A 9555-nucleotide genomic window follows, 5' to 3' on the forward strand; every position below is an offset into this window, starting at 1 on the left:
AGTCATCGTCGTCAACATCTCGCAAACACCAAACTGGGTACTTGCAAGCCCTGATAAATTAATTATTGTTCTTCCACTGCATTCAAGTATCCAGGTACACTTCAAAAACTCTGACTCCATTCCCTGGAGCCCCAGGTGAACACAAAGCAGTGTTTATATTGCTCCGCAATTCTTGGATATGTACGGCAGGGACAAACCCTCCATCCATCCATCGGGACCATACTCTGTGCAGAGCGTTGGTGCTGCATAAGCAGTCTCCTTGGCTACCGGGCACAACCCTGGACGGGTCGCCACTCCGACACAGGATACCAGCATTCTGGCACTCATATTGCAGACCTCGGAAGGACGACAGGCCGAGTTAACCCCACCTGGTATTAATTCAACAGCTGAGCGGGATTTGTACTCAGGACCGAGGATCCAAAGCCCACCACCCGAACCCTTAAGCCAACACCAGGCTTATTTTGCTGTATTAAGTAATGTAAAATAAAGTACATTTTCATGAGTCATTAACATCATGGAATTTACCTTTAATAGTAAGGATGACAAGTCTGAAGACGACGATGGTTCACGAGTGGTATTTGACGATGTAGATTGTTTCAGAAGTCAAGGATGAGACAATGTGATAATGTTTGACCAAGTTATAAAAATGATTAACATGAAGTGGTACGAGTGACAGGTTATTAGCTGAAAAATGTCGAAAACCCAGTTTCGTTCAACAACTTTAAAAATTTGACCTTTGCATAACCTTTAAAAGGTCCAAAAACAATGTTGTGGACATTAAAATAAGGAAACAGGATGAGTGCTATAGCTTATTGGAGTTAGTTCGCCGAAGAAGGTCGAAAACCCGGTTCGATTCCCACAACTTTGAAAATTTGACCTTTGTGACCTTTAAAGCTCAAAGGTCAAAGACCTTTGGTGCAAAACTTCCTCTGGAACATTCCAGGAACAATATAATGTCATATAGGCTATATGGCATTTCGGACTCCTTGGATTATCCATACTATGATGAAATCAGCGTAAAAACAAACTTGAAGGGGGCGCCACGGGCAAGGTGTTCGAGATAGAGCAAAATGGTTTCAAGACTTTAGGTGGGGGGAATGACCTCAAGATTACGCATAAAAAAATATTGTCATCCTATCTCTCAAAGTTTGGGCGGTAGTTTGATTTTTTATGTCAAAATTCGAAATTTTCTAAGTTCGTGACCTTGTGACCTTGACCTTGACCTTCGGACGAAAAAAAAAAAATCGAGCTCCGTGGGGCTATGCAGGTGCCATTGGGCTAACCAAATACCGAAACCCGTCAGATTTGACAAACCCCCAAGGAGAAGATGCAAATTGAAACCGGCTACCCCCTAAAAAACACATGTTTTTGGGGCGTGGCTCCGCCCATAATTGGCGGACCACGCCCATTTTCAGGAAATCACAACGAGATCATGATATAAACCTCCCACCAAAATTTTATCAGGATCGGATCAAAACCCACGGAGCTATGCTCGGGACAGACAGACAGACAGACACACAACAATAACGAATATAGTGGCCACTTATTTTTTTCGTGAACCAATAAACTTGATCCAATGACGTGATCGTGATGTTGATGGAGATGATCGGTACATGCCTCTTCATCCCGATGCACGTGCCACACATCGATATGGTGCATGGTTCTTGGAAGTATTATTCAGGCCATTTGTTTGATGCAGTCTTCAAGTATACAATCCAATATAAAGAAAGGTTTAAAGGCAATACATGTATAAATATAAATAAATATATGATTTATTGCATGTTTAACCACCATCTTACCAAGTGTCCATTACACCACCCGATCCAACACATTACATTAGTTCTTTGTGCCTGTTGTATGTGTGCATTTTAACATCCTTAAAATCAAGAGGTTTCCTGTTTGGAACGATTTTCAATTTTGCGTGACTGTAGGCAGGCATACGACAATAATAATAATAATAATAATAATAATAATAATAATAATAATAATAGAAAGCATCTCGCTCGTCTCTACGCATGTGCGATCAGGTCAAATTCAGAGCCAAAGTCCGATAAAAGTAACCACTTCTCTTCCTATTGGTGTTCAAAATGTCACATTCCATTTAAATAAGTTGTTCCACGATCATAAAAACTCATTGGATGGACGAAGGAATAATTCCGGACGGGTCACCACTCCGACAGGATTGTTGTAGTAGGTCCCAGAAAATGTAGCCAAAATCCCCAACAGTCACTACAGAAAGAGAGAAGTTGCGCGAGGACCAGATTGCGTTGACTTCCCTGATCCACAAGAATGTTCCACCAATACTGGACCTGCTTTGCAATACAGAGATTGAACTCAAAATGCCTCCTGGATGGTTCGAAGTAGAATTTTTAAAAAGCCACAATAAATTGTCATCACCCCTTTTGTGAAATTGCAGTCAAGTGTCAATGGCAATGCAATTGGAGCACACGTCGTCAGGTCGAGTGCAAAAGAAAAAAAAACAACAAAACAAAAACGTTCATTTTGTTTTTCCACCATCATGGAAATTTGCCGTCAAGAAATCCCGGTCAATGAGACAAACCTCGATATATGATGTTCTCTCTCATCCAAATCCATCCTTTCAGTATCACGGCCCAAGATTGGCGTGACGGTTGGTCCTTTAATGGAGTAAGTTGATCCCATCCACTCACTTTGATGGAGGACCATATCACTCACCATGGTGGCACTGGCTCGTATGTCCATCACGGCCTCACAAGGTGAACACCATCAGTGCGACATAAAATTTGTGATTTTCCTCGATGAACTAAACCACAGTTAAGGTTTCAAGGTGAGGGCACTTCAATTTTCCACTGCCGAGCATGGTGCCATTTGCTTAACCTCAAGGTCAGTTTCCCTGATCACATGGAGGTCCCTCTGAGTAGAGTCAATTTCCCATGGCCTTAGATTTCATCTCAGCTCAGGTACACACCTGACTGCACCCTTAGTTGACTCACCCAGCAGAATCTCTCATGTGGCCATATTTACCACATGTGACATCCTGAAAAGACAACCTCTGAGACCATGAAACGGAGCCTCAAGAACCAGGTACACCTTCCATATATTACCTATGGCCAAACCTACAAACCCTGGACAATCTTGCTGTTGCATTGCTTACCTCTGAAGGACCATGGTGAAATTACCCGGTTGGTCAGTTAGTCCTATTAAGATTGTGGCAAACCCTTTTTCTTCTGCCTGGTATTCCAAATGGTGAGGTGCTACCCTCAGGTCAGATATGGGAGCATGTGCCAGAGCAACGCGTCGCTGCATCCATTTTCCACCGGTACTTTAGGGGCCTCCGTCAAGCCATCCCCATCTCCTGGAGATGTCGATCAACCTACTGCAACCACGAGGCACGTGGTCGGCCCGTTGGCCTCCTCCACTCACGAGATTCCCTCACTGACAGAATCTGGTGAGCAGGATCAGCGTCAGCAAAAAGAGCCACATGTCCATACAGCCACAACTGATGCTCACGGAATATACAGGTAACAAATCTCATCCAAGTCTCTTTCAGCAACCGCTCGTTGGACACAAAATCTGACCAGCAATAGCCAAGTAACCTACCAAGAGACCTGGTACCGAAGGAGTTAAGTCTCAGATCCCTGGACAGAGTCCAAGTCTCACAACCGATGAGCAAGACTGGAAACACCAAGAACTTAAATGCTCAGACTTTCGTCGTCCTGCATAGGTACCGACGGCACCACACCACATGATCCAGTGAGGCAATGACTCACCAGACGTCTTTCGACCTCTGGCTTGCCACCAGCAGAGACATGAATATCACTGCCAAGGTAAGTGAAACTCTCGGTGACCTCAACATCCTCGCCACAAACAGGAACTGACAAGATGGCAGCATCCAAGATGTCATTGAAAGCCTGGATCTTAGTTTTGACCCAGGAAACCCGTATTCCCAGCGGCTCAGACTCCTAATTCAGTACCTCGAGGGCCTCCATTAAGATGACTGCATCATCTGCAAAAATCAAGGTCAGAGATCTTGACATTCCCAAACGATGCACCACAGGTTTATCTCTCTGACATCCTCCCCAGAATCCAGTCCATACCAGTGCTGAAAAGTGTGGGGGGCCAGTACACACCCCTGACAAACTACAGTAAAATCTGGAAACAAGTCAGAGATGGTACCACCACATCTCACAGCACTCTCAGTACCAGAGTAGAGTTCAGACATCAGATCGATCAGTTTTGGTGACACCCCACGAAGACCAAGAATCCTCCAGAGGGCATCCCCGATTCACTGAATCGAACGCTTTGTGGAGGTAAACAGACTGTAAGCAGCCCCTGCCGAAACTCTCGTCTGCGTTCGGTGAGGTCCTGAAGAGCAAGGATAAGGTCATTCGTCGACCTCTTTGGTGAAAGCCTGACTGCTCTGGGCGCTGGTGCTCAAGCAGATGGTGGCAGCGAACCCTGTCAATAATTATCCGAGCAAAGACCTGCTCGGCACCGAGAGTAGCGTCACCCCTCGGTTGGTGTTGCAACTAACAAGGTAGGGAAGCACATATCACAGTTGTCATATGTGCTACTCTGCCTGGTCAGAATTATGGGATAAGGATAGAATGAGTCTTCACGAATCGAGCAAAATATATAACGAGTCTTCGCAAATCAGTCAACCTGACCGCACACTTAACCGTCCTGTGGATTCACTGCAACCCTGTCTCCTGACCTGCTGGCGCAGACATAAATCTCTCTGAAAGCTAAACTTCATGCTTCGGTCATCAGGTAGTGATGTACAATGCTGATGACGTGCCCTACATCTTGGGGGCAGTTCAGGAAGCGTGTCGTTTGAACAACATTCACAATGTTGCGATTGAGCTCGTACGAATTCACTTCGGACACTCGGTGCCAGAAAGGCGATTTAGAGCCACAATGTTTTCCAGGCTCACAGATTATGATTAGTAAATTACCAGGCCACCTCCCAGGGGGAAAGGAATTGATTGACTGACGCGTTTCTGACTCTCTGGTCATACCTGTTGAGAGATGGAGTTATATTTTCTAGAAAAAGATTTAAAAAAAAAAATAAAAAATAAAAAAACAGGAAAGGATGTGTACTTATTTTCCAAAATCAAAGTATACGGTTAAAAAAAGAAAAAACAAAACAAAAAACAATGTTATTTGAACAACTATATACGCCTTGCACCTTGAACCCAAGGACAAAGCTCATGGTCATACAGCCGAACCCATGAGGACAAAATGCATGATCAGACTTTCCTATTAAACAAATCAAACATTATCCCAAAGTGAAGGGATACACATAGTCCTAAGGCCAAAGTACACGGTCAAACAAAAACTCGTGGAACACGAGTATACTCGTGCACTTCACCCCGTAGGCCAAAGCACACGGTCAAAACAAACCCAAGGATACATCCCTGCCCGCAGGATCAACACGAATGGCCATTTGACAACTCCATCAGTTTCCAATCCACCACGTAGAACGGAGTTGCTCTCAGAGTTGGCCAACAAGCCGTCCTGAGTGGGAATACATGTCCAAGTCGCACCTCTTAACTGGAATGGTGACAACGAACCCTTGTGCCGCACGAGCACAGTTTGCGGAAAGGGTGATTGAATTTTTAAGCACCCCCTGGTCAACGATGGATACTTCAAAAAAGGCAATAACGCACCCTGTTTAGGTATCCATTAAAACAGTTCGAGAGATACATAAACATATAAAAATGAAACATTAAAGCCAGCCCAGTTGCAGCCTGCGAAGGAGGCACACGTACACCTGGAAGAGTTACGAATAGGTACGGGGTTACCAATAGCAATCAGGTTCAAGCAATTTCTTTACTTTTCTGTCTCTTTGCAATAAGACACTCCTCCGAGAGCAAACGCATCAGAGAAGCTTTTATGAATGGGCAAGGCAAAGGGCAGCATGCCAATACGACGACGACGACGACGACGACTCGAATGATAACCTCGTCTTGCCCGTTTGTCAAAAAGATACAGAATGTACAATTCATAGCGAAGAGAAGGTTTGTACAAAACTTGAGCCGACACGTGATTATTTGTTAATACAATATCTGAAAGAGGACCTGATCAGGTACAAAAAAAAAGAACACAAACAACAAGAAAAGGATATTCTGTGAACGATAACATGGGAACGGTGCCAGGGGTCGGGAGATGAACAGCAAATGCATTCCATGAAGGAGGTACAAAAAAGCACTATTTCAAACCATTGCTTTACTCGACCTTTAGCTCAGTTACCAAGCTACAAGTGCTGCACTTCAATTGGATCTCCAGTCCATCATTTATGAATGTCAAGCAGTGGAAGGGACGGAGAGAGATTGGGTGTGAGGCCACATTTGGAGATTGTGCACCCACGTACAAAACCAGCCTACCTGGAATTTGTTGAACAAGTTAAAAACTTTTCCTGTGGATACAACGTCCCCAATTACATCACAGTACCCCCCCCCCCCACTCATCACCCTCTTTCAAAAACAACAAACATGTCCTTGAATGCAAATGGCATGTCGAGTTCTCACGGGCCCAAAGACGATTAAAACGCCTTTTAAGGGGTTCTTTAAAAAGGACCAATTAAACCAACACAGCAAGAACTGGTAGGACACCATGAAATGAAGTAACCTTGACACTATAGTCAAAAAAACTCCCAATAAAGTGACACTGGGTGGGGCAAACCATATGAGAAACCACGTCTCGGGGTACCTCTGAGCCTGAGGTCCTGTCGTGAAACAGGTAATTCGTAACAAGTCTCTGCATGTGGACAGAAAATACATGAAGATGTACAAACAATCTCCCTTTCCCAAGGTAAACGACAACGGAAACTGACAAGGAAGTAAAAACATCTACAAAGTTATAAAATACACTACATAATGGGATGGATTTGTTACGAAGTGATGCAAACGGGGGCCAGGCAAGAATGCAGGTTGCTCTGCAGCACAAGAGAAAATTTTTTTTCCTTGCTTCCGAAGCAACATCACCCGTAGTCGTGAAAAGCTTGATGCTCTCAGTGACATCGCGTATTTGCAAGTACAATGAAACAGAGTTACAATTCCTCACGAGACGCAGAGCAATCGTCTCGTTCGTTTCGGATGAAGTACGAGTTCTGACCCACACCTGCTTCAAAGGTTACAAGGAAGCAATCAAAACCATTCTGCCTTCCGGACCTCAAAAAGGTGGGAAGCATCAATCCAGTTTTCTTGTGCTCGGAAATCTTGGAGGAAACGCGACTCGATGCGTTGCGCTCGATTCAAGTACGACTGCAAGGTAGGCCGTCAGGAAGCCATGGCTTTGGGAGAAACCTTGCACCCGTTTCCCCAACTTGGACCACTCACCATGCAAGCCGAACAATTCAAACCAATTTGCATAAATCTTCCAACAAGCGAAAACCGAATGAAACCAAAGCCCCAAACGATTACAGCAACACTATTTCAAGGCAAATCGTTGCAAGACGAATGGTGCAAGCAGGAAACAGCAGGCGTGTTCAGCACCACCACCAGCGGAGTAAACAGGAACAATTAATGCTCCAAGAATGGTGTAATGGTTGAAACCACACTTTGCTGGTGTAATGGTTCGAGTGTCCGCTCCGAGTCTGGGAGGTCGGTGGTTCGAACCCTAGCCAAGTCAGAGCAAACACTTTAAAATGGTTTGTGCCGCTTCCTTGCTCGACAATCAGCATTTAAAAAAAAGAACAGAGCACAGACAAACAGCCATAGGTTGGTAACAACAGCACAGATTTTGATTGGCCTTGTGGCCTGCTCCGACGTTGAAATTCCTGAAAAGCAGCGGTCCACATAACTGGTACTCAGGTACTCATGTGCGGTTAAAAATAAATGAATGAATAAATAAATAAATAAATAAATAAATAAATAAACGCGTATTTCAAAGGTGCGCAGAAAGCTCAAAAGCGTCTGATACCCGAGGCTTCATCAGCCGGTGTCGCTAAGATTCTTACATGCTAATTCTGATGTACTGTACTGTACTGCGATTTCGAAACTCTCAGCGCGCATGCGCATATCCCCCAGAACGCTCAGTGCGCATGCACAGATCCCCTTTAGCAACAACGGTGATCGGAGCACGTTAACATGACAGTGCATCGTGTGTGCGAGATAAGCATCACGACCTAAGAATGGTCACGAAGCTTCAAAAAAAATAATTAAAAAAGGCCAAAAATTCTTGGGAAAAGTACGTGAGAGAAAGGGCTGTGCCCCTGCACAACACGAAAGAGTTAGAGAACTTTCTCAGCTTTCCCCAAAAAGTTAATATTGTGCAGCTTGCCGTTCTGCGAGTTCCTGACGAGGTGGGCTGGTGCAAGGCCCGAAGGATCATGGAGCAGAGGCAGAGCGTGCTACCAAAACACCCGACGGACCGCTACTCATGAATGCACTTCGAACCTTAACGCGAGTGCCTCCTGTAATCACGGCACTCTTGGTGACCCTTATTACAATTCACGGCAGAGCCTGGTGTTGGCTCAGTGGTTCGGGTGGCGGCTTGGGATCCGAGGGTCCTGAGTTCGAGCCCCGTCGGCCGCCGAATTAATACACCAGGTGGGGTTGACTCAGCCCGTCATCCTTCCGAGGTCGGCGAACTGAGTACCAGTTCCAGTGTGTGTACTGGTAGAGGGGCACTGCATCAGCGACACAGTCGCGCTTCAAGAAATGATAGCTACCCCGGCAGCTAAGCTGTCATACGACCACCACCACTATTCACGGACCGGTGTTTGTGTGTTTGTTTGTCACGTTACCCCTACAGTTCTGGGCTGATTACATCCAGACTTGCGACATAGGATCAGCATGATCCCAATGAATGTATAGGTGTGTTTTTATCTTTACAGGTGGTCATGGGGGGTCAGCGGTTGGGAGGGGGAACACAAATTCTCTATGTAAATGTGTACCGTGTAGCGCCCTCTCCAGGTGGAGGAGGGTATTACAAGTCTCCCCCATTTACAGTACGTACAGTATTCCTGTCCCCACATTTTCCAGTACAGTGAAGCATTTTGAATTACAAGCAGTCGATATATTTTTGCTTCATGCACGGAACCCACAGGTATTTTTTTTTTTTTTTTGCGTAGACAGCCGTCAGTTACCTATACACCGCCCACATAATTATAAAAGTATGCGTCGGAAGAACGTGTTGCCTGCTCGGCACAAGATGGCCCGTTTGGCAGTTTCTCAACCGGTAATTATATAAACAGGTCAAAATGTAACTCCAGCGACAAACACTTCACTCACCTCGACAAACATCAATCAATCATCATGTACATGACACGTGACAACCAGCACGTTGTGCATCAAGCCCGAGGCACACCAGCGCGATCCTGCCACTGCATACCTACCTATACACCGCTCAGGCACAAAAATGCCTTAAAGTCACTGAAGGTCGGAAAATGGGGGAAATTACATCCGTTATTTAATGTATTTAATTTAACGCGTCGTGATAAAAGTATTTAATTGGATAAGTAACAACTTTGATCGTTACATCTTCGCTTTCGTGTCAATTTACACCTTCGATATATTTATATATATATATATATATATATATATATATATATATATTTTTTTTTAAACGTTT

At 44.8% G+C, this 9555-nt stretch overlaps 1 protein-coding gene across 3 annotated transcripts in view; it reads right to left on the reverse strand.

The window, feature by feature from the left end:
• The window catches only part of CERS2 (ceramide synthase 2), a 49788-nt gene that overhangs the window by 39384 nt on the left and 849 nt on the right, over positions 1-9555 (reverse strand). Inside the window, exons 1-2 of one of the 3 annotated variants that reach the window (XM_085847539.1) lie at positions 5393-5490; positions 526-548 (exon numbers count right to left, since the gene is read on the reverse strand). The exons of the other annotated variants lie outside the window; for them this stretch is intronic. The gene's annotated coding sequence lies outside the window, so the exon portion shown is untranslated. Of the gene's footprint in view, positions 1-525; positions 549-5392; positions 5491-9555 lie in introns of those variants that run through there. 3 annotated transcript variants of the gene reach the window in all.

Source organism: Eptatretus burgeri, chromosome 11 (assembly GCF_056783735.1).
Source record: "Eptatretus burgeri isolate ZD-2024b chromosome 11, Ebu_testis_v1, whole genome shotgun sequence".
Lineage (NCBI taxonomy): Eukaryota > Metazoa > Chordata > Myxini > Myxiniformes > Myxinidae > Eptatretus > Eptatretus burgeri.